This window comes from Amia ocellicauda, chromosome 8, assembly GCF_036373705.1.
Source record: "Amia ocellicauda isolate fAmiCal2 chromosome 8, fAmiCal2.hap1, whole genome shotgun sequence".
Classification (NCBI taxonomy): domain Eukaryota; kingdom Metazoa; phylum Chordata; class Actinopteri; order Amiiformes; family Amiidae; genus Amia; species Amia ocellicauda.
This window is the reverse complement of record NC_089857.1, coordinates 8161784-8184283: the sequence shown is the minus strand read 5'-3', so window position 1 is coordinate 8184283 and position 22500 is coordinate 8161784. Positions and strand designations below refer to the sequence as shown.

Here is a 22500-nt window from a genome sequence, read left to right as displayed (position 1 = left end):
CAACGTAAACGGTCCCTAGTAACTAGGGTACATTCGTAAATAAATTGAGCATCATGGCTAGAAGTGACTAAATGTTGCCTAATCTTTCTCATCGAGAAATGATACAATTACAGCAACACAAAAAGGAACTCCACCGGACAAAGTTCAGTGCTCACAAGGAGCCTCATTCAACACACACGGTTCCATTCCCATTCATGCAAAGCACGAAAGTGTAAAACTTGGGAACATACTTGAGAGCAAAGATCACATTCAATCTCATTCAATGCACGGATGTGAATGCAACGGGATGAAATTACTGAAATGATGCCTACCCTCGAACTGTGATGATGGACTACCCGACTCGCCAATAATATTGGGTTCTGGTGTATTGAAATACAGGAGCTGCTGGATTTGTGTGTTTTCTTACCCCCTCACCATAGTTTGTCAAATGTTTAAACAACTGAACTTATATTCAAGGTTTGTTTCTCTTCATATGTTTTACTGGTTTACATTTGTCTCAGCAACCTGTTGAATGATTCTTCTGCTTTCAAAACAAAATGACAACAGGATGAATGCACACACTTGAAAATACAATACATGCAATGTTATGCATCATAGTGATGCAACCTCCTTTCAGTTTCATACTGCATGTCAATTGAAATCCTTACTGAAATGCACACCTTCTCAAGATTGCGCTTGACTGGCGTGTCAGGCACTCAATTACAGCTGTATTATCAAGACAATGTGTTCGTTTTGTAAAATATAGTTCCGGTCTGGTGTGGCACCCCAGCTAACGCACAACGTTGCCACAACGTGGCATATTAGCAGGGACTGTCTGCGGCGCGCTGGTGTGTCCCGGGCTTTAGAGTAGAGAGACAGTTCAACTGTAAGTATGAACGGCAGAAACGGATATTGCCATCCCTTTAAGTAGAGCGTCAGGGACAGCCTCCCTGGCTTACGGCCATACTAGCCTGAATACGCCCGATCTCGTCCGATCTCGGAAGCTAAGCAGGCTCGGGCCTGGTCAGTACTTGGATGGGAGACCGCCTGGGAATACCAGGTGCTGTAAGCTTTTGCATCTTTTACACACCAGAGCGCGACAAATCACGAGTTTTAACTTTGGATACACGCAATTTCATCATTATTTCAGATTTGACTTCCCCAAATACACAGGCATACAATAGATCTTGTTCTCCAACGTAAACGGTCCCTAGTAACTAGGGTACATTCGTAAATAAATTGAGCATCATGGCTAGAAGTGACTAAATGTTGCCTAATCTTTCTCATCGAGAAATGACACAATTACAGCAACACAAAAAGGAACTCCACCGGACAAAGATCAGTGCTCACAAGGAGCCTCATTCAACACACACGGTTCCATTCCCATTCATGCAAAGCACGAAAGTGTAAAACTTGGGAACATACTTGAGAGCAAAGATCACATTCAATCTCATTCAAGGCACGGATGTGAATGCAACGGGATGAAATTACTGAAATGATGCCTGCCCTCGAACTGTGATGATGGACTACCCGACTCGCCAATAATATTGGGTTCTGGTGTATTGAAATACAGGAGCTGCTGGATTTGTGTGTTTTCTTACCCCCTCACCATAGTTTGTCAAATGTTTAAACAACTGAACTTATATTCAAGGTTTGTTTCTCTTCATATGTTTTACTGGTTTACATTTGTCTCAGCAACCTGTTGAATGATTCTTCTGCTTTCAAAACAAAATGACAACAGGATGAATGCACACACTTGAAAATACAATACATGCAATGTTATGCATCATAGTGATGCAACCTCCTTTCAGTTTCATACTGCATGTCAATTGAAATCCTTACTGAAATGCACACCTTCTCAAGATTGCGCTTGACTGGCGTGTCAGGCACTCAATTACAGCTGTTTTATCAAGACAAATGTGTTCGTTTTGTAAAATATAGTTCCGGTCTGGTGTGGCACCCCAGCTAACGCACAACGTTGCCACAACGTGGCATATTAGCAGGGACTGTCTGCGGCGCGCTGGTGTGTCCCGGGCTTTAGAGTAGAGAGACAGTTCAACTGTAAGTATGAACGGCAGAAACGGATATTGCCATCCCTTTAAATAGAGCGTCAGGGACAGCCTCCCTGGCTTACGGCCATACTAGCCTGAATACGCCCGATCTCGTCCGATCTCGGAAGCTAAGCAGGCTCGGGCCTGGTCAGTACTTGGATGGGAGACCGCCTGGGAATACCAGGTGCTGTAAGCTTTTGCATCTTTTACACAGCAGAGCGCGACAAATCACGAGTTTTAACTTTGGATACACGCAATTTCATCATTATTTCAGATTTGACTTCCCCAAATACACAGGCATACAATAGATCTTGTTCTCCAACGTAAACGGTCCCTAGTAACTAGGGTACATTCGTAAATAAATTGAGCATCATGGCTAGAAGTGACTAAATGTTGCCTAATCTTTCTCATCGAGAAATGACACAATTACAGCAACACAAAAAGGAACTCCACCGGACAAAGATCAGTGCTCACAAGGAGCCTCATTCAACACACACGGTTCCATTCCCATTCATGCAAAGCACGAAAGTGTAAAACTTGGGAACATACTTGAGAGCAAAGATCACATTCAATCTCATTCAAGGCACGGATGTGAATGCAACGGGATGAAATTACTGAAAAGATGCCTGCCCTCGAACTGTGATGATGGACTACCCGACTCGCCAATAATATTGGGTTCTGGTGTATTGAAATACAGGAGCTGCTGGATTTGTGTGTTTTCTTACCCCCTCACCATAGTTTGTCAAATGTTTAAACAACTGAACTTATATTCAAGGTTTGTTTCTCTTCATATGTTTTACTGGTTTACATTTGTCTCAGCAACCTGTTGAATGATTCTTCTGCTTTCAAAACAAAATGACAACAGGATGAATGCACACACTTGAAAATACAATACATGCAATGTTATGCATCATAGTGATGCAACCTCCTTTCAGTTTCATACTGCATGTCAATTGAAATCCTTACTGAAATGCACACCTTCTCAAGATTGCGCTTGACTGGCATGTCAGGCACTCAATTACAGCTGTATTATCAAGACAATGTGTTCGTTTTGTAAAATATAGTTCCGGTCTGGTGTGGCACCCCAGCTAACGCACAACGTTGCCACAATGTTGCCACAACGTGGCGTGTTAGCAGGGACTGTCTGCGGCGCGCTGGTGTGTCCCGGGCTTTAGAGTAGAGAGACAGTTCAACTGTAAGTATGAACGGCAGAAACGGATATTGCCTTCCCTTTAAGTAGAGCGTCAGGGACAGCATTCATGGCTTACGGCCATACTAGCCTGAATACGCCCGATCTCGTCCGATCTCGGAAGCTAAGCAGGCTCGGGCCTGGTCAGTACTTGGATGGGAGACCGCCTGGGAATACCAGGTGCTGTAAGCTTTTGCATCTTTTACACACCAGAGCGCGACAAATCACGAGTTTTAACTTTGGATACACGCAATTTCATCATTATTTCAGATTTGACTTCCCCAAATACACAGGCATACAATAGATCTTGTTCTCCAACGTAAACGGTCCCTAGTAACTAGGGTACATTCGTAAATAAATTGAGCATCATGGCTAGAAGTGACTAAATGTTGCCTAATCTTTCTCATCGAGAAATGACACAATTACAGCAACACAAAAAGGAACTCCACCGGACAAAGTTCAGTGCTCACAAGGAGCCTCATTCAACACACACGGTTCCATTCCCATTCATGCAAAGCACGAAAGTGTAAAACTTGGGAACATACTTGAGAGCAAAGATCACATTCAATCTCATTCAAGGCACGGATGTGAATGCAACGGGATGAAATTACTGAAAAGATGCCTGCCCTCGAACTGTGATGATGGACTACCCGACTCGCCAATAATATTGGGTTCTGGTGTATTGAAATACAGGAGCTGCTGGATTTGTGTGTTTTCTTACCCCCTCACCATAGTTTGTCAAATGTTTAAACAACTGAACTTATATTCAAGGTTTGTTTCTCTTCATATGTTTTACTGGTTTACATTTGTCTCAGCAACCTGTTGAATGATTCTTCTGCTTTCAAAACAAAATGACAACAGGATGAATGCACACACTTGAAAATACAATACATGCAATGTTATGCATCATAGTGATGCAACCTCCTTTCAGTTTCATACTGCATGTCAATTGAAATCCTTACTGAAATGCACACCTTCTCAAGATTGCGCTTGACTGGCATGTCAGGCACTCAATTACAGCTGTATTATCAAGACAATGTGTTCGTTTTGTAAAATATAGTTCCGGTCTGGTGTGGCACCCCAGCTAACGCACAACGTTGCCACAATGTTGCCACAACGTGGCGTGTTAGCAGGGACTGTCTGCGGCGCGCTGGTGTGTCCCGGGCTTTAGAGTAGAGAGACAGTTCAACTGTAAGTATGAACGGCAGAAACGGATATTGCCTTCCCTTTAAGTAGAGCGTCAGGGACAGCATTTCTGGCTTACGGCCATACTAGCCTGAATACGCCCGATCTCGTCCGATCTCGGAAGCTAAGCAGGCTCGGGCCTGGTCAGTACTTGCATGGGAGACCGCCTGGGAATACCAGGTGCTGTAAGCTTTTGCATCTTTTACACACCAGAGGGCGACAAATCACGAGTTTTAACTTTGGATACACGCAATTTCATCATTATTTCAGATTTGACTTCCCCAAATACACAGGCATACAATAGATCTTGTTCTCCAACGTAAACGGTCCCTAGTAACTAGGGTACATTCGTAAATAAATTGAGCATCATGGCTAGAAGTGACTAAATGTTGCCTAATCTTTCTCATCGAGAAATGACACAATTACAGCAACACAAAAAGGAACTCCACCGGACAAAGTTCAGTGCTCACAAGGAGCCTCATTCAACACACACGGTTCCATTCCCATTCATGCAAAGCACGAAAGTGTAAAACTTGGGAACATACTTGAGAGCAAAGATTACATTCAATCTCATTCAAGGCACGGATGTGAATGCAACGGGATGAAATTACTGAAATGATGCCTGCCCTCGAACTGTGATGATGGACTACCCGACTCGCCAATAATATTGGGTTCTGGTGTATTGAAATACAGGAGCTGCTGGATTTGTGTGTTTTCTTACCCCCTCACCATAGTTTGTCAAATGTTTAAACAACTGAACTTATATTCAAGGTTTGTTTCTCTTCATATGTTTTACTGGTTTACATTTGTCTCAGCAACCTGTTGAATGATTCTTCTGCTTTCAAAACAAAATGACAACAGGATGAATGCACACACTTGAAAATACAATACATGCAATGTTATGCATCATAGTGATGCAACCTCCTTTCAGTTTCATACTGTATGTCAATTGAAATCCTTATTGAAATGCACACCTTCTCAAGATTGAGCTTGACTGGCGTGTCAGGCACTCAATTACAGCTGTATTATCAAGACAATGTGTTCGTATTGTAATATATAGTTCCGGTCTGGTGTGGCACCCCAGCTAACGCACAACGTTGCCACAATGTTGCCACAACGTGGCGTGTTAGCAGGGACTGTCTGCGGCGCGCTGGTGTGTCCCGGGCTTTAGAGTAGAGAGACAGTTCAACTGTAAGTATGAACGGCAGAAACGGATATTGCCTTCCCTTTAAGTAGAGCGTCAGGGACAGCCTCCCTGGCTTACGGCCATACTAGCCTGAATACGCCCGATCTCGTCCGATCTCGGAAGCTAAGCAGGCTCGGGCCTGGTCAGTACTTGGATGGGAGACCGCCTGGGAATACCAGGTGCTGTAAGATTTTGCATCTTTTACACACCAGAGCGCGACAAATCACGAGTTTTAACTTTGGATACACGCAATTTCATCATTATTTCAGATTTGACTTCCCCAAATACACAGGCATACAATAGATCTTGTTCTCCAACGTAAACGGTCCCTAGTAACTAGGGTACATTCGTAAATAAATTGAGCATCATGGCTAGAAGTGACTAAATGTTGCCTAATCTTTCTCATCGAGAAATGACACAATTACAGCAACACAAAAAGGAACTCCACCGGACAAAGATCAGTGCTCACAAGGAGCCTCATTCAACACACACGGTTCCATTCCAATTCATGTAAAGCACGAAAGTGTAAAACTTGGGAACATACTTGAGAGCAAAGATCACATTCAATCTCATTCAAGGCACGGATGTGAATGCAACGGGATGAAATTACTGAAATGATGCCTGCCCTCGAACTGTGATGATGGACTACCCGACTCGCCAATAATATTGGGTTCTGGTGTATTGAAATACAGGAGCTGCTGGATTTGTGTGTTTTCTTACCCCCTCACCATAGTTTGTCAAATGTTTAAACAACTGAACTTATATTCAAGGTTTGTTTCTCTTCATATGTTTTACTGGTTTACATTTGTCTCAGCAACCTGTTGAATGATTCTTCTGCTTTCAAAACAAAATGACAACAGGATGAATGCACACACTTGAAAATACAATACATGCAATGTTATGCATCATAGTGATGCAACCTCCTTTCAGTTTCATACTGCATGTCAATTGAAATCCTTACTGAAATGCACACCTTCTCAAGATTGCGCTTGACTGGCGTGTCAGGCACTCAATTACAGCTGTTTTATCAAGACAAATGTGTTCGTTTTGTAAAATATAGTTCCGGTCTGGTGTGGCACCCCAGCTAACGCACAACGTTGCCACAACGTGGCATATTAGCAGGGACTGTCTGCGGCGCGCTGGTGTGTCCCGGGCTTTAGAGTAGAGAGACAGTTCAACTGTAAGTATGAACGGCAGAAACGGATATTGCCTTCCCTTTAAGTAGAGCGTCAGGGACAGCCTCCCTGGCTTACGGCCATACTAGCCTGAATACGCCCGATCTCGTCCGATCTCGGAAGCTAAGCAGGCTCGGGCCTGGTCAGTACTTGGATGGGAGACCGCCTGGGAATACCAGGTGCTGTAAGCTTTTGCATCTTTTACACACCAGAGGGCGACAAATCACGAGTTTTAACTTTGGATACACGCAATTTCATCATTATTTCAGATTTGACTTCCCCAAATACACAGGCATACAATAGATCTTGTTCTCCAACGTAAACGGTCCCTAGTAACTAGGGTACATTCGTAAATAAATTGAGCATCATGGCAAGAAGTGACTAAATGTTGCCTAATCTTTCTCATCGAGAAATGACACAATTACAGCAACACAAGAAGGAACTCCACCGGACAAAGTTCAGTGCTCACAAGGAGCCTCATTCAACACACACGGTTCCATTCCCATTCATGCAAAGCACGAAAGTGTAAAACTTGGGAACATACTTGAGAGCAAAGATCACATTCAATCTCATTCAAGGCACGGATGTGAATGCAACGGGATGAAATTACTGAAATGATGCCTGCCCTCGAACTGTGATGATGGACTACCCGACTCGCCAATAATATTGGGTTCTGGTGTATTGAAATACAGGAGCTGCTGGATTTGTGTGTTTTCTTACCCCCTCACCATAGTTTGTCAAATGTTTAAACAACTGAACTTATATTCAAGGTTTGTTTCTCTTCATATGTTTTACTGGTTTACATTTGTCTCAGCAACCTGTTGAATGATTCTTCTGCTTTCAAAACAAAATGACAACAGGATGAATGCACACACTTGAAAATACAATACATGCAATGTTATGCATCATAGTGATGCAACCTCCTTTCAGTTTCATACTGCATGTCAATTGAAATCCTTACTGAAATGCACACCTTCTCAAGATTGCGCTTGACTGGCGTGTCAGGCACTCAATTACAGCTGTTTTATCAAGACAATGTGTTCGTTTTGTAATATATAGTTCCGGTCTGGTGTGGCACCCCAGCTAACGCACAACGTTGCCACAATGTTGCCACAACGTGGCGTGTTAGCAGGGACTGTCTGCGGCGCGCTGGTGTGTCCCGGGCTTTAGAGTAGAGAGACAGTTCAACTGTAAGTATGAACGGCAGAAACGGATATTGCCTTCCCTTTAAGTAGAGCGTCAGGGACAGCCTCCCTGGCTTACGGCCATACTAGCCTGAATACGCCCGATCTCGTCCGATCTCGGAAGCTAAGCAGGCTCGGGCCTGGTCAGTACTTGGATGGGAGACCGCCTGGGAATACCAGGTGCTGTAAGCTTTTGCATCTTTTACACACCAGAGCGCGACAAATCACGAGTTTTAACTTTGGATACACGCAATTTCATCATTATTTCAGATTTGACTTCCCCAAATACACAGGCATACAATAGATCTTGTTCTCCAACGTAAACGGTCCCTAGTAACTAGGGTACATTCGTAAATAAATTGAGCATCATGGCTAGAAGTGACTAAATGTTGCCTAATCTTTCTCATCGAGAAATGACACAATTACAGCAACACAAAAAGGAACTCCACCGGACAAAGTTCAGTGCTCACAAGGAGCCTCATTCAACACACACGGTTCCATTCCCATTCATGTAAAGCACGAAAGTGTAAAACTTGGGAACATACTTGAGAGCAAAGATCACATTCAATCTCATTCAAGGCACGGATGTGAATGCAACGGGATGAAATTACTGAAATGATGCCTGCCCTCGAACTGTGATGATGGACTACCCGACTCGCCAATAATATTGGGTTCTGGTGTATTGAAATACAGGAGCTGCTGGATTTGTGTGTTTTCTTACCCCCTCACCATAGTTTGTCAAATGTTTAAACAACTGAACTTATATTCAAGGTTTGTTTCTCTTCATATGTTTTACTGGTTTACATTTGTCTCAGCAACCTGTTGAATGATTCTTCTGCTTTCAAAACAAAATGACAACAGGATGAATGCACACACTTGAAAATACAATACATGCAATGTTATGCATCATAGTGATGCAACCTCCTTTCAGTTTCATACTGCATGTCAATTGAAATCCTTACTGAAATGCACACCTTCTCAAGATTGCGCTTGACTGGCGTGTCAGGCACTCAATTACAGCTGTTTTATCAAGACAAATGTGTTCGTTTTGTAAAATATAGTTCCGGTCTGGTGTGGCACCCCAGCTAACGCACAACGTTGCCACAACGTGGCATATTAGCAGGGACTGTCTGCGGCGCGCTGGTGTGTCCCGGGCTTTAGAGTAGAGAGACAGTTCAACTGTAAGTATGAACGGCAGAAACGGATATTGCCTTCCCTTTAAGTAGAGCGTCAGGGACAGCCTCCCTGGCTTACGGCCATACTAGCCTGAATACGCCCGATCTCGTCCGATCTCGGAAGCTAAGCAGGCTCGGGCCTGGTCAGTACTTGCATGGGAGACCGCCTGGGAATACCAGGTGCTGTAAGCTTTTGCATCTTTTACACACCAGAGGGCGACAAATCACGAGTTTTAACTTTGGATACACGCAATTTCATCATTATTTCAGATTTGACTTCCCCAAATACACAGGCATACAATAGATCTTGTTCTCCAACGTAAACGGTCCCTAGTAACTAGGGTACATTCGTAAATAAATTGAGCATCATGGCTAGAAGTGACTAAATGTTGCCTAATCTTTCTCATCGAGAAATGACACAATTACAGCAACACAAAAAGGAACTCCACCGGACAAAGTTCAGTGCTCACAAGGAGCTTCATTCAACACACACGGTTCCATTCCCATTCATGCAAAGCACGAAAGTGTAAAACTTGGGAACATACTTGAGAGCAAAGATCACATTCAATCTCATTCAAGGCACGGATGTGAATGCAACGGGATGAAATTACTGAAATGATGCCTGCCCTCGAACTGTGATGATGGACTACCCGACTCGCCAATAATATTGGGTTCTGGTGTATTGAAATACAGGAGCTGCTGGATTTGTGTGTTTTCTTACCCCCTCACCATAGTTTGTCAAATGTTTAAACAACTGAACTTATATTCAAGGTTTGTTTCTCTTCATATGTTTTACTGGTTTACATTTGTCTCAGCAACCTGTTGAATGATTCTTCTGCTTTCAAAACAAAATGACAACAGGATGAATGCACACACTTGAAAATACAATACATGCAATGTTATGCATCATAGTGATGCAACCTCCTTTCAGTTTCATACTGCATGTCAATTGAAATCCTTACTGAAATGCACACCTTCTCAAGATTGCACTTGACTGGCGTGTCAGGCACTCAATTACAGCTGTTTTATCAAGACAATGTGTTCGTTTTGTAATATATAGTTCCGGTCTGGTGTGGCACCCCAGCTAACGCACAACGTTGCCACAACGTTTCGTGTTAGCAGGGACTGTCTGCGGCGCGCTGGTGTGTCCCGGGCTTTAGAGTAGAGAGACAGTTCAACTGTAAGTATGAACGGCAGAAACGGATATTGCCATCCCTTTAAGTAGAGCGTCAGGGACAGCCTCCCTGGCTTACGGCCATACTAGCCTGAATACGCCCGATCTCGTCCGATCTCGGAAGCTAAGCAGGCTCGGGCCTGGTCAGTACTTGGATGGGAGACCGCCTGGGAATACCAGGTGCTGTAAGCTTTTGCATCTTTTACACACCAGAGCGCGACAAATCACGAGTTTTAACTTTGGATACACGCAATTTCATCATTATTTCAGATTTGACTTCCCCAAATACACAGGCATACAATAGATCTTGTTCTCCAACGTAAACGGTCCCTAGTAACTAGGGTACATTCGTAAATAAATTGAGCATCATGGCTAGAAGTGACTAAATGTTGCCTAATCTTTCTCATCGAGAAATGACACAATTACAGCAACACAAAAAGGAACTCCACCGGACAAAGATCAGTGCTCACAAGGAGCCTCATTCAACACACACGGTTCCATTCCCATTCATGCAAAGCACGAAAGTGTAAAACTTGGGAACATACTTGAGAGCAAAGATCACATTCAATCTCATTCAAGGCACGGATGTGAATGCAACGGGATGAAATTACTGAAAAGATGCCTGCCCTCGAACTGTGATGATGGACTACCCGATTCGCCAATAATATTGGGTTCTGGTGTATTGAAATACAGGAGCTGCTGGATTTGTGTGTTTTCTTACCCCCTCACCATAGTTTGTCAAATGTTTAAACAACTGAACTTATATTCAAGGTTTGTTTCTCTTCATATGTTTTACTGGTTTACATTTGTCTCAGCAACCTGTTGAATGATTCTTCTGCTTTCAAAACAAAATGACAACAGGATGAATGCACACACTTGAAAATACAATACATGCAATGTTATGCATCATAGTGATGCAACCTCCTTTCAGTTTCATACTGCATGTCAATTGAAATCCTTACTGAAATGCACACCTTCTCAAGATTGCGCTTGACTGGCATGTCAGGCACTCAATTACAGCTGTATTATCAAGACAATGTGTTCGTTTTGTAAAATATAGTTCCGGTCTGGTGTGGCACCCCAGCTAACGCACAACGTTGCCACAATGTTGCCACAACGTTTCGTGTTAGCAGGGACTGTCTGCGGCGCGCTGGTGTGTCCCGGACTTTAGAGTAGAGAGACAGTTAATTTGCAAGTATGAGCGGCAGAAACGGATATTGCCTTCCCTTTAAGTAGAGCGTCAGGGACAGCCTCCCTGGCTTACGGCCATACTAGCCTGAATACGCCCGATCTCGTCCGATCTCGGAAGCCAAGCAGGCTCGGGCCTGGTCAGTACTTGGATGGGAGATCGCCTGGGAATACCAGGTGCTGTAAGCTTTTGCATCTTTTACACACCAGAGGGCGACAAATCACGAGTTTTAACTTTGGATACACGCAATTTCATCATTATTTCAGATTTGACTTCCCCAAATACACAGGCATACAATAGATCTTGTTCTCCAACGTAAACGGTCCCTAGTAACTAGGGTACATTCGTAAATAAATTGAGCATCATGGCTAGAAGTGACTAAATGTTGCCTAATCTTTCTCATCGAGAAATGACACAATTACAGCAACACAAAAAGGAACTCCACCGGACAAAGATCAGTGCTCACAAGGAGCCTCATTCAACACACACGGTTCCATTCCCATTCATGCAAAGCACGAAAGTGTAAAACTTGGGAACATACTTGAGAGCAAAGATCACATTCAATCTCATTCAAGGCACGGATGTGAATGCAACGGGATGAAATTACTGAAAAGATGCCTGCCCTCGAACTGTGATGATGGACTACCCGACTCGCCAATAATATTGGGTTCTGGTGTATTGAAATACAGGAGCTGCTGGATTTGTGTGTTTTCTTACCCCCTCACCATAGTTTGTCAAATGTTTAAACAACTGAACTTATATTCAAGGTTTGTTTCTCTTCATATGTTTTACTGGTTTACATTTGTCTCAGCAACCTGTTGAATGATTCTTCTGCTTTCAAAACAAAATGACAACAGGATGAATGCACACACTTGAAAATACAATACATGCAATGTTATGCATCATAGTGATGCAACCTCCTTTCAGTTTCATACTGCATGTCAATTGAAATCCTTACTGAAATGCACACCTTCTCAAGATTGCGCTTGACTGGCATGTCAGGCACTCAATTACAGCTGTATTATCAAGACAATGTGTTCGTTTTGTAAAATATAGTTCCGGTCTGGTGTGGCACCCCAGCTAACGCACAACGTTGCCACAATGTTGCCACAACGTGGCGTGTTAGCAGGGACTGTCTGCGGCGCGCTGGTGTGTCCCGGGCTTTAGAGTAGAGAGACAGTTCAACTGTAAGTATGAACGGCAGAAACGGATATTGCCTTCCCTTTAAGTAGAGCGTCAGGGACAGCATTCCTGGCTTACGGCCATACTAGTCTGAATACGCCCGATCTCGTCCGATCTCGGAAGCTAAGCAGGCTCGGGCCTGGTCAGTACTTGCATGGGAGACCGCCTGGGAATACCAGGTGCTGTAAGCTTTTGCATCTTTTACACACCAGAGGGCGACAAATCACGAGTTTTAACTTTGGATACACGCAATTTCATCATTATTTCAGATTTGACTTCCCCAAATACACAGGCATACAATAGATCTTGTTCTCCAACGTAAACGGTCCCTAGTAACTAGGGTACATTCGTAAATAAATTGAGCATCATGGCTAGAAGTGACTAAATGTTGCCTAATCTTTCTCATCGAGAAATGACACAATTACAGCAACACAAAAAGGAACTCCACCGGACAAAGTTCAGTGCTCACAAGGAGCCTCATTCAACACACACGGTTCCATTCCCATTCATGCAAAGCACGAAAGTGTAAAACTTGGGAACATACTTGAGAGCAAAGATCACATTCAATCTCATTCAAGGCACGGATGTGAATGCAACGGGATGAAATTACTGAAATGATGCCTGCCCTCGAACTGTGATGATGGACTACCCGACTCGCCAATAATATTGGGTTCTGGTGTATTGAAATACAGGAGCTGCTGGATTTGTGTGTTTTCTTACCCCCTCACCATAGTTTGTCAAATGTTTAAACAACTGAACTTATATTCAAGGTTTGTTTCTCTTCATATGTTTTACTGGTTTACATTTGTCTCAGCAACCTGTTGAATGATTCTTCTGCTTTCAAAACAAAATGACAACAGGATGAATGCACACACTTGAAAATACAATACATGCAATGTTATGCATCATAGTGATGCAACCTCCTTTCAGTTTCATACTGCATGTCAATTGAAATCCTTACTGAAATGCACACCTTCTCAAGATTGCGCTTGACTGGCGTGTCAGGCACTCAATTACAGCTGTATTATCAAGACAATGTGTTCGTTTTGTAATATATAGTTCCGGTCTGGTGTGGCACCCCAGCTAACGCACAACGTTGCCACAATGTTGCCACAACGTGGCGTGTTAGCAGGGACTGTCTGCGGCGCGCTGGTGTGTCCCGGGCTTTAGAGTAGAGAGACAGTTCAACTGTAAGTATGAACGGCGGAAATGAATATTGCCTTCCCTTTAAGTAGAGCGTCAGGGACAGCCTCCATGGCTTACGGCCATACTAGCCTGAATACGCCCGATCTCGTCCGATCTCGGAAACTAAGCAGGCTCGGGCCTGGTCAGTACTTGGATGGGAGACCGCCTGGGAATACCAGGTGCTGTAAGCTTTTGCATCTTTTACACACCAGAGGGCGACAAATCACTAGTTTTAACTTTGGATACACGCAATTTCATCATTATTTCAGATTTGACTTCCCCAAATACACAGGCATACAATAGATCTTGTTCTCCAACGTAAACGGTCCCTAGTAACTAGGGTACATTCGTAAATAAATTGAGCATCATGGCTAGAAGTGACTAAATGTTGCCTAATCTTTCTCATCGAGAAATGACACAATTACAGCAACACAAAAAGGAACTCCACCGGACAAAGTTCAGTGCTCACAAGGAGCCTCATTCAACACACACGGTTCCATTCCCATTCATGCAAAGCACGAAAGTGTAAAACTTGGGAACATACTTGAGAGCAAAGATCACATTCAATCTCATTCAAGGCACGGATGAGAATGCAACGGGATGAAATTACTGAAATGATGCCTGCCCTCGAACTGTGATGATGGACTACCCGACTCGCCAATAATATTGGGTTCTGGTGTATTGAAATACAGGAGCTGCTGGATTTGTGTGTTTTCTTACCCCCTCACCATAGTTTGTCAAATGTTTAAACAACTGAACTTATATTCAAGGTTTGTTTCTCTTCATATGTTTTACTGGTTTACATTTGTCTCAGCAACCTGTTGAATGATTCTTCTGCTTTCAAAACAAAATGACAACAGGATGAATGCACACACTTGAAAATACAATACATGCAATGTTATGCATCATAGTGATGCAACCTCCTTTCAGTTTCATACTGCATGTCAATTGAAATCCTTACTGAAATGCACACCTTCTCAAGATTGCGCTTGACTGGCGTGTCAGGCACTCAATTACAGCTGTTTTATCAATACAATGTGTTCGTTTTGTAATATATAGTTCCGGTCTGGTGTGGCACCCCAGCTAACGCACAACGTTGCCACAATGTTGCCACAACGTTTCGTGTTAGCAGGGACTGTCTGCGGCGCGCTGGTGTGTCCCGGACTTTAGAGTAGAGAGACAGTTAATTTGCAAGTATGAGCGGCAGAAACGGATATTGCCTTCCCTTTAAGTAGAGCGTCAGGGACAGCCTCCCTGGCTTACGGCCATACTAGCCTGAATACGCCCGATCTCGTCCGATCTCGGAAGCCAAGCAGGCTCGGGCCTGGTCAGTACTTGGATGGGAGATCGCCTGGGAATACCAGGTGCTGTAAGCTTTTGCATCTTTTACACACCAGAGGGCGACAAATCACGAGTTTTAACTTTGGATACACGCAATTTCATCATTATTTCAGATTTGACTTCCCCAAATACACAGGCATACAATAGATCTTGTTCTCCAACGTAAACGGTCCCTAGTAACTAGGGTACATTCGTAAATAAATTGAGCATCATGGCTAGAAGTGACTAAATGTTGCCTAATCTTTCTCATCGAGAAATGACACAATTACAGCAACACAAAAAGGAACTCCACCGGACAAAGTTCAGTGCTCACAAGGAGCCTCATTCAACACACACGGTTCCATTCCCATTCATGCAAAGCACGAAAGTGTAAAACTTGGGAACATACTTGAGAGCAAAGATCACATTCAATCTCATTCAAGGCACGGATGTGAATGCAACGGGATGAAATTACTGAAATGATGCCTGCCCTCGAACTGTGATGATGGACTACCCGACTCGCCAATAATATTGGGTTCTGGTGTATTGAAATACAGGAGCTGCTGGATTTGTGTGTTTTCTTACCCCCTCACCATAGTTTGTCAAATGTTTAAACAACTGAACTTATATTCAAGGTTTGTTTCTCTTCATATGTTTTACTGGTTTACATTTGTCTCAGCAACCTGTTGAATGATTCTTCTGCTTTCAAAACAAAATGACAACAGGATGAATGCACACACTTGAAAATACAATACATGCAATGTTATGCATCATAGTGATGCAACCTCCTTTCAGTTTCATACTGCATGTCAATTGAAATCCTTACTGAAATGCACACCTTCTCAAGATTGCGCTTGACTGGCGTGTCAGGCACTCAATTACAGCTGTTTTATCAAGAGAATGTGTTCGTTTTGTAATATATAGTTCCGGTCTGGTGTGGCACCCCAGCTAACGCACAACGTTGCCACAATGTTGCCACAACGTGGCGTGTTAGCAGGGACTGTCTGCGGCGCGCTGGTGTGTCCCGGGCTTTAGAGTAGAGAGACAGTTCAACTGTAAGTATGAACGGCAGAAACGGATATTGCCTTCCCTTTAAGTAGAGCGTCAGGGACAGCCTCCCTGGCTTACGGCCATACTAGCCTGAATACGCCCGATCTCGTCCGATCTCGGAAGCTAAGCAGGCTCGGGCCTGGTCAGTACTTGGATGGGAGACCGCCTGGGAATACCAGGTGCTGTAAGCTTTTGCATCTTTTACACACCAGAGGGCGACAAATCACGAGTTTTAACTTTGGATACACGCAATTTCATCATTATTTCAGATTTGACTTCCCCAAATACACAGGCATACAATAGATCTTGTTCTCCAACGTAAACGGTCCCTAGTAACTAGGGTACATTCGTAAATAAATTGAGCATCATGGCTAGAAGTGACTAAATGTTGCCTAATCTTTCTCATCGAGAAATGACACAATTACAGCAACACAAAAAGGAACTCCACCGGACATAGTTCAGTGCTCACAAGGAGCTTCATTCAACACACACGGTTCCATTCCCATTCATGCAAAGCACGAAAGTGTAAAACTTGGGAACATACTTGAGAGCAAAGATCACATTCAATCTCATTCAAGGCACGGATGTGAATGCAACGGGATGAAATTACTGAAATGATGCCTGCCCTCGAACTGTGATGATGGACTACCCGACTCGCCAATAATATTGGGTTCTGGTGTATTGAAATACAGGAGCTGCTGGATTTGTGTGTTTTCTTACCCCCTCACCATAGTTTGTCAAATGTTTAAACAACTGAACTTATATTCAAGGTTTGTTTCTCTTCATATGTTTTACTGGTTTACATTTGTCTCAGCAACCTGTTGAATGATTCTTCTGCTTTCAAAACAAAATGACAACAGGATGAATGCACACACTTGAAAATACAATACATGCAATGTTATGCATCATAGTGATGCAACCTCCTTTCAGTTTCATACTGCATGTCAATTGAAATCCTTACTGAAATGCACACCTTCTCAAGATTGCGCTTGACTGGCGTGTCAGGCACTCAATTACAGCTGTTTTATCAAGACAATGTGTTCGTTTTGTAATATATAGTTCCGGTCTGGTGTGGCACCCCAGCTAACGCACAACGTTGCCACAACGTTTCGTGTTAGCAGGGACTGTCTGCGGCGCGCTGGTGTGTCCCGGACTTTAGAGTAGAGAGACAGTTCAATTGCAAGTATGAGCGGCAGAAACGGATATTGCCTTCCCTTTAAGTAGAGGGTCAGGGACAGCCTCCCTGGCTTACGGCCATACTAGCCTGAATACGCCCGATCTCGTCCGATCTCGGAAGCTAAGCAGGCTCGGGCCTGGTCAGTACTTGCATGGGAGACCGCCTGGGAATACCAGGTGCTGTAAGCTTTTGCATCTTTTACACACCAGAGGGCGACAAATCACGAGTTTTAACTTTGGATACACGCAATTTCATCATTATTTCAGATTTGACTTCCCCAAATACACAGGCATAGAATAGATCTTGTTCTCCAACGTAAACGGTCCCTAGTAACTAGTGTACATTCGTAAATAAATTGAGCATCATGGCTAGAAGTGACTAAATGTTGCCTAATCTTTCTCATCGAGAAATGACACAATTACAGCAACACAAAAAGGAACTCCACCGGACAAAGTTCAGTGCTCACAAGGAGCCTCATTCAACACACACGGTTCCATTCCCATTCATGCAAAGCACGAAAGTGTAAAACTTGGGAACATACTTGAGAGCAAAGATCACATTCAATCTCATTCAAGGCACGGATGTGAATGCAACGGGATGAAATTACTGAAATGATGCCTGCCCTCGAACTGTGATGATGGACTACCCGACTCGCCAATAATATTGGGTTCTGGTGTATTGAAATACAGGAGCTGCTGGATTTGTGTGTTTTCTTACCCCCTCACCATAGTTTGTCAAATGTTTAAACAACTGAACTTATATTCAAGGTTTGTTTCTCTTCATATGTTTTACTGGTTTACATTTGTCTCAGCAACCTGTTGAATGATTCTTCTGCTTTCAAAACAAAATGACAACAGGATGAATGCACACACTTGAAAATACAATACATGCAATGTTATGCATCATAGTGATGCAACCTCCTTTCAGTTTCATACTGCATGTCAATTGAAATCCTTACTGAAATGCACACCTTCTCAAGATTGCGCTTGACTGGCGTGTCAGGCACTCAATTACAGCTGTTTTATCAAGACAATGTGTTCGTTTTGTAATATATAGTTCCGGTCTGGTGTGGCACCCCAGCTAACGCACAACGTTGCCACAACGTTTCGTGTTAGCAGGGACTGTCTGCGGCGCGCTGGTGTGTCCCGGACTTTAGAGTAGAGAGACAGTTCAATTGCAAGTATGAGCGGCAGAAACGGATATTGCCTTCCCTTTAAGTAGAGGGTCAGGGACAGCCTCCCTGGCTTACGGCCATACTAGCCTGAATACGCCCGATCTCGTCCGATCTCGGAAGCTAAGCAGGCTCGGGCCTGGTCAGTACTTGCATGGGAGACCGCCTGGGAATACCAGGTGCTGTAAGCTTTTGCATCTTTTACACACCAGAGGGCGACAAATCACGAGTTTTAACTTTGGATACACGCAATTTCATCATTATTTCAGATTTGACTTCCCCAAATACACAGGCATAGAATAGATCTTGTTCTCCAACGTAAACGGTCCCTAGTAACTAGTGTACATTCGTAAATAAATTGAGCAACATGGCTAGAAGTGACTAAATGTTGCCTAATCTTTCTCATCGAGAAATGACACAATTACAGCAACACAAAAAGGAACTCCACCGGACAAAGTTCAGTGCTCACAAGGAGCCTCATTCAACACACACGGTTCCATTCCCATTCATGCAAAGCACGAAAGTGTAAAACTTGGGAAAATACTTGAGAGCAAAGATCACATTCAATCTCATTCAAGGCACGGATGTGAATGCAACGGGATGAAATTACTGAAATGATGCCTGCCCTCGAACTGTGATGATGGACTACCCGACTCGCTAATAATATTGGGTTCTGGTGTATTGAAATACAGGAGCTGCTGGATTTGTGTGTTTTCTTACCCCCTCACCATAGTTTGTCAAATGTTTAAACAACTGAACTTATATTCAAGGTTTGTTTCTCTTCATTTGTTTTACTGGTTTACATTTGTCTCAGCAACCTGTTGAATGATTCTTCTGCTTTCAAAACAAAATGACAACAGGATGAATGCACACACTTGAAAATACAATACATGCAATGTTATGCATCATAGTGATGCAACCTCCTTTCAGTTTCATACTGCATGTCAATTGAAATCCTTACTGAAATGCACACCTTCTCAAGATTGCGCTTGACTGGCGTGTCAGGCACTCAATTACAGCTGTTTTATCAAGAGAATGTGTTCGTTTTGTAAAATATATTTCCGGTCTGGTGTGGCACCCCAGCTAACGCACAACGTTGCCACAATGTTGCCACAACGTGGCGTGTTAGCAGGGACTGTCTGCGGCGCGCTGGTGTGTCCCGGGCTTTAGAGTAGAGAGACAGTTCAACTGTAAGTATGAACGGCAGAAACGGATATTGCCTTCCCTTTAAGTAGAGCGTCAGGGACAGCCTCCCTGGCTTACGGCCATACTAGCCTGAATACGCCCGATCTCGTCCGATCTCGTCCGATCTCGGAAGCTAAGCAGGCTCGGGCCTGGTCAGTACTTGGATGGGAGACCGCCTGGGAATACCAGGAGCTGCAAGCTTTTGCATCTTTTACACACCAGAGGGCGACAAATCACGAGTTTTAACTTTGGATACACGCAATTTCATCATTATTTCAGATTTGACTTCCCCAAATACACAGGCATACAATAGATCTTGTTCTCCAACGTAAACGGTCCCTAGTAACTAGGGTACATTCATAAATAAATTGAGCATCATGGCTAGAAGTGACTAAATGTTGCCTAATCTTTCTCATCGAGAAATGACACAATTACAGCAACACAAAAAGGAACTCCACCGGACAAAGTTCAGTGCTCACAAGGAGCCTCATTCAACACACACGGTTCCATTCCCATTCATGCAAAGCACGAAAGTGTAAAACTTGGGAACATACTTGAGAGCAAAGATCACATTCAATCTCATTCAAGGCACGGATGTGAATGCAACGGGATGAAATTACTGAAATGATGCCTGCCCTCGAACTGTGATGATGGACTACCCGACTCGCCAATAATATTGGGTTCTGGTGTATTGAAATACAGGAGCTGCTGGATTTGTGTGTTTTCTTACCCCCTCACCATAGTTTGTCAAATGTTTAAACAACTGAACTTATATTCAAGGTTTGTTTCTCTTCATATGTTTTACTGGTTTACATTTGTCTCAGCAACCTGTTGAATGATTCTTCTGCTTTCAAAACAAAATGACAACAGGATGAATGCACACACTTGAAAATACAATACATGCAATGTTATGCATCATAGTGATGCAACCTCCTTTCAGTTTCATACTGCATGTCAATTGAAATCCTTACTGAAATGCACACCTTCTCAAGATTGCGCTTGACTGGCGTGTCAGGCACTCAATTACAGCTGTTTTATCAAGACAATGTGTTCGTTTTGTAATATATAGTTCCGGTCTGGTGTGGCACCCCAGCTAACGCACAACGTTGCCACAACGTTTCGTGTTAGCAGGGACTGTCTGCGGCGCGCTGGTGTGTCCCGGACTTTAGAGTAGAGAGACAGTTCAACTGCAAGTATGAGCGGCAGAAACGGATATTGCCTTCCCTTTAAGTAGAGCGTCAGGGACAGCCTCTCTGGCTTACGGCCATACTAGCCTGAATACGCCCGATCTCGTCCGATCTCGGAAGCTAAGCAGGCTCGGGCCTGGTCAGTACTTGGATGGGAGACCGCCTGGGAATACCAGGTGCTGTAAGCTTTTGCATCTTTTACACACCAGAGGGCGACAAATCACGAGTTTTAACTTTGGATACACGCAATTTCATCATTATTTCAGATTTGACTTCCCCAAATACACAGGCATACAATAGATCTTGTTCTCCAACGTAAACGGTCCGTAGTAACTAGGGTACATTCGTAAATAAATTGAGCATCATGGCTAGAAGTGACTAAATGTTGCCTAATCTTTCTCATCGAGAAATGACACAATTACAGCAACACAAAAAGGAACTCCACCGGACAAAGTTCAGTGCTCACAAGGAGCCTCATTCAACACACACGGTTCCATTCCCATTCATGCAAAGCACGAAAGTGTAAAACTTGGGAACATACTTGAGAGCAAAGATCACATTCAATCTCATTCAAGGCACGGATGTGAATGCAACGGGATGAAATTACTGAAATGATGCCTGCCCTCGAACTGTGATGATGGACTACCCGACTCGCCAATAATATTGGGTTCTGGTGTATTGAAATACAGGAGCTGCTGGATTTGTGTGTTTTCTTACCCCCTCACCATAGTTTGTCAAATGTTTAAACAACTGAACTTATATTCAAGGTTTGTTTCTCTTCATATGTTTTACTGGTTTACATTTGTCTCAGCAACCTGTTGAATGATTCTTCTGCTTTCAAAACAAAATGACAACAGGATGAATGCACACACTTGAAAATACAATACATGCAATGTTATGCATCATAGTGATGCAACCTCCTTTCAGTTTCATACTGCATGTCAATTGAAATCCTTACTGAAATGCACACCTTCTCAAGATTGCGCTTGACTGGCGTGTCAGGCACTCAATTACAGCTGTATTATCAAGACAATGTGTTCGTTTTGTAAAATATAGTTCCGGTCTGGTGTGGCACCCCAGCTAACGCACAACGTTGCCACAACGTTTCGTGTTAGCAGGGACTGTCTGCGGCGCGCTGGTGTGTCCCGGACTTTAGAGTAGAGAGACAGTTCAACTGCAAGTATGAGCGGCAGAAACGGATATTGCCTTCCCTTTAAGTAGAGCGTCAGGGACAGCCTCCCTGGCTTACGGCCATACTAGCCTGAAAACGCCCGATCTCGTCCGATCTCGGAAGCTAAGCAGGCTCGGGCCTGGTCAGTACTTGGATGGGAGACTGCCTGGGAATACCAGGTGCTGTAAGCTTTTGCATCTTTTACACACCAGAGGGCGACAAATCACGAGTTTTAACTTTGGATACACGCAATTTCATCATTATTTCAGATTTGACTTCCCCAAATACACAGGCATACAATAGATCTTGTTCTCCAACGTAAACGGTCCCTAGTAACTAGGGTACATTCGTAAATAAATTGAGCATCATGGCTAGAAGTGACTAA

General features: G+C 43.5%; 18 non-coding genes and 1 pseudogene across 18 annotated transcripts; all 19 read left to right on the top strand.

The window, feature by feature from the left end:
• The first annotated feature begins 932 nt into the window (after positions 1-932).
• Positions 933-1051, top strand: LOC136757873 (5S ribosomal RNA). The gene has a single exon (XR_010819688.1). It is a non-coding gene; the product is annotated as a 5S ribosomal RNA (ribosomal RNA).
• Positions 1052-2107: 1056 nt separating this feature from the next.
• LOC136757872 (5S ribosomal RNA) lies at positions 2108-2226 on the top strand. Its single transcript, XR_010819687.1, has one exon. It is a non-coding gene; the product is annotated as a 5S ribosomal RNA (ribosomal RNA).
• A 1066-nt stretch (positions 2227-3292) lies between these two features.
• Positions 3293-3411, top strand: LOC136757871 (5S ribosomal RNA). Its single transcript, XR_010819686.1, has one exon. It is a non-coding gene; the product is annotated as a 5S ribosomal RNA (ribosomal RNA).
• Positions 3412-4477: 1066 nt separating this feature from the next.
• On the top strand, positions 4478-4596 carry LOC136756276 (5S ribosomal RNA). Its single transcript, XR_010818371.1, has one exon. It is a non-coding gene; the product is annotated as a 5S ribosomal RNA (ribosomal RNA).
• A 1066-nt stretch (positions 4597-5662) lies between these two features.
• LOC136756528 (5S ribosomal RNA) lies at positions 5663-5781 on the top strand. Its single transcript, XR_010818606.1, has one exon. It is a non-coding gene; the product is annotated as a 5S ribosomal RNA (ribosomal RNA).
• A 1056-nt stretch (positions 5782-6837) lies between these two features.
• LOC136757870 (5S ribosomal RNA) lies at positions 6838-6956 on the top strand. The gene has a single exon (XR_010819685.1). It is a non-coding gene; the product is annotated as a 5S ribosomal RNA (ribosomal RNA).
• Positions 6957-8022: 1066 nt separating this feature from the next.
• On the top strand, positions 8023-8141 carry LOC136757869 (5S ribosomal RNA). The gene has a single exon (XR_010819684.1). It is a non-coding gene; the product is annotated as a 5S ribosomal RNA (ribosomal RNA).
• A 1056-nt stretch (positions 8142-9197) lies between these two features.
• On the top strand, positions 9198-9316 carry LOC136756275 (5S ribosomal RNA). The gene has a single exon (XR_010818370.1). It is a non-coding gene; the product is annotated as a 5S ribosomal RNA (ribosomal RNA).
• Positions 9317-10371: 1055 nt separating this feature from the next.
• LOC136757866 (5S ribosomal RNA) lies at positions 10372-10490 on the top strand. The gene has a single exon (XR_010819682.1). It is a non-coding gene; the product is annotated as a 5S ribosomal RNA (ribosomal RNA).
• A 1066-nt stretch (positions 10491-11556) lies between these two features.
• LOC136756887 (5S ribosomal RNA) lies at positions 11557-11675 on the top strand. The gene has a single exon (XR_010818941.1). It is a non-coding gene; the product is annotated as a 5S ribosomal RNA (ribosomal RNA).
• A 1066-nt stretch (positions 11676-12741) lies between these two features.
• Positions 12742-12860, top strand: LOC136756766 (5S ribosomal RNA). Its single transcript, XR_010818827.1, has one exon. It is a non-coding gene; the product is annotated as a 5S ribosomal RNA (ribosomal RNA).
• Positions 12861-13926: 1066 nt separating this feature from the next.
• On the top strand, positions 13927-14045 carry LOC136756720 (5S ribosomal RNA). The gene has a single exon (XR_010818784.1). It is a non-coding gene; the product is annotated as a 5S ribosomal RNA (ribosomal RNA).
• A 1066-nt stretch (positions 14046-15111) lies between these two features.
• LOC136756886 (5S ribosomal RNA) lies at positions 15112-15230 on the top strand. The gene has a single exon (XR_010818940.1). It is a non-coding gene; the product is annotated as a 5S ribosomal RNA (ribosomal RNA).
• A 1066-nt stretch (positions 15231-16296) lies between these two features.
• LOC136757865 (5S ribosomal RNA) lies at positions 16297-16415 on the top strand. The gene has a single exon (XR_010819681.1). It is a non-coding gene; the product is annotated as a 5S ribosomal RNA (ribosomal RNA).
• A 1055-nt stretch (positions 16416-17470) lies between these two features.
• On the top strand, positions 17471-17589 carry LOC136756274 (5S ribosomal RNA). The gene has a single exon (XR_010818369.1). It is a non-coding gene; the product is annotated as a 5S ribosomal RNA (ribosomal RNA).
• Positions 17590-18644: 1055 nt separating this feature from the next.
• Positions 18645-18763, top strand: LOC136756273 (5S ribosomal RNA). Its single transcript, XR_010818368.1, has one exon. It is a non-coding gene; the product is annotated as a 5S ribosomal RNA (ribosomal RNA).
• Positions 18764-19829: 1066 nt separating this feature from the next.
• On the top strand, positions 19830-19958 carry LOC136757630 (uncharacterized; annotated as a pseudogene).
• A 1055-nt stretch (positions 19959-21013) lies between these two features.
• On the top strand, positions 21014-21132 carry LOC136757864 (5S ribosomal RNA). The gene has a single exon (XR_010819680.1). It is a non-coding gene; the product is annotated as a 5S ribosomal RNA (ribosomal RNA).
• Positions 21133-22187: 1055 nt separating this feature from the next.
• On the top strand, positions 22188-22306 carry LOC136756091 (5S ribosomal RNA). Its single transcript, XR_010818194.1, has one exon. It is a non-coding gene; the product is annotated as a 5S ribosomal RNA (ribosomal RNA).
• Positions 22307-22500: the final 194 nt, after the last annotated feature.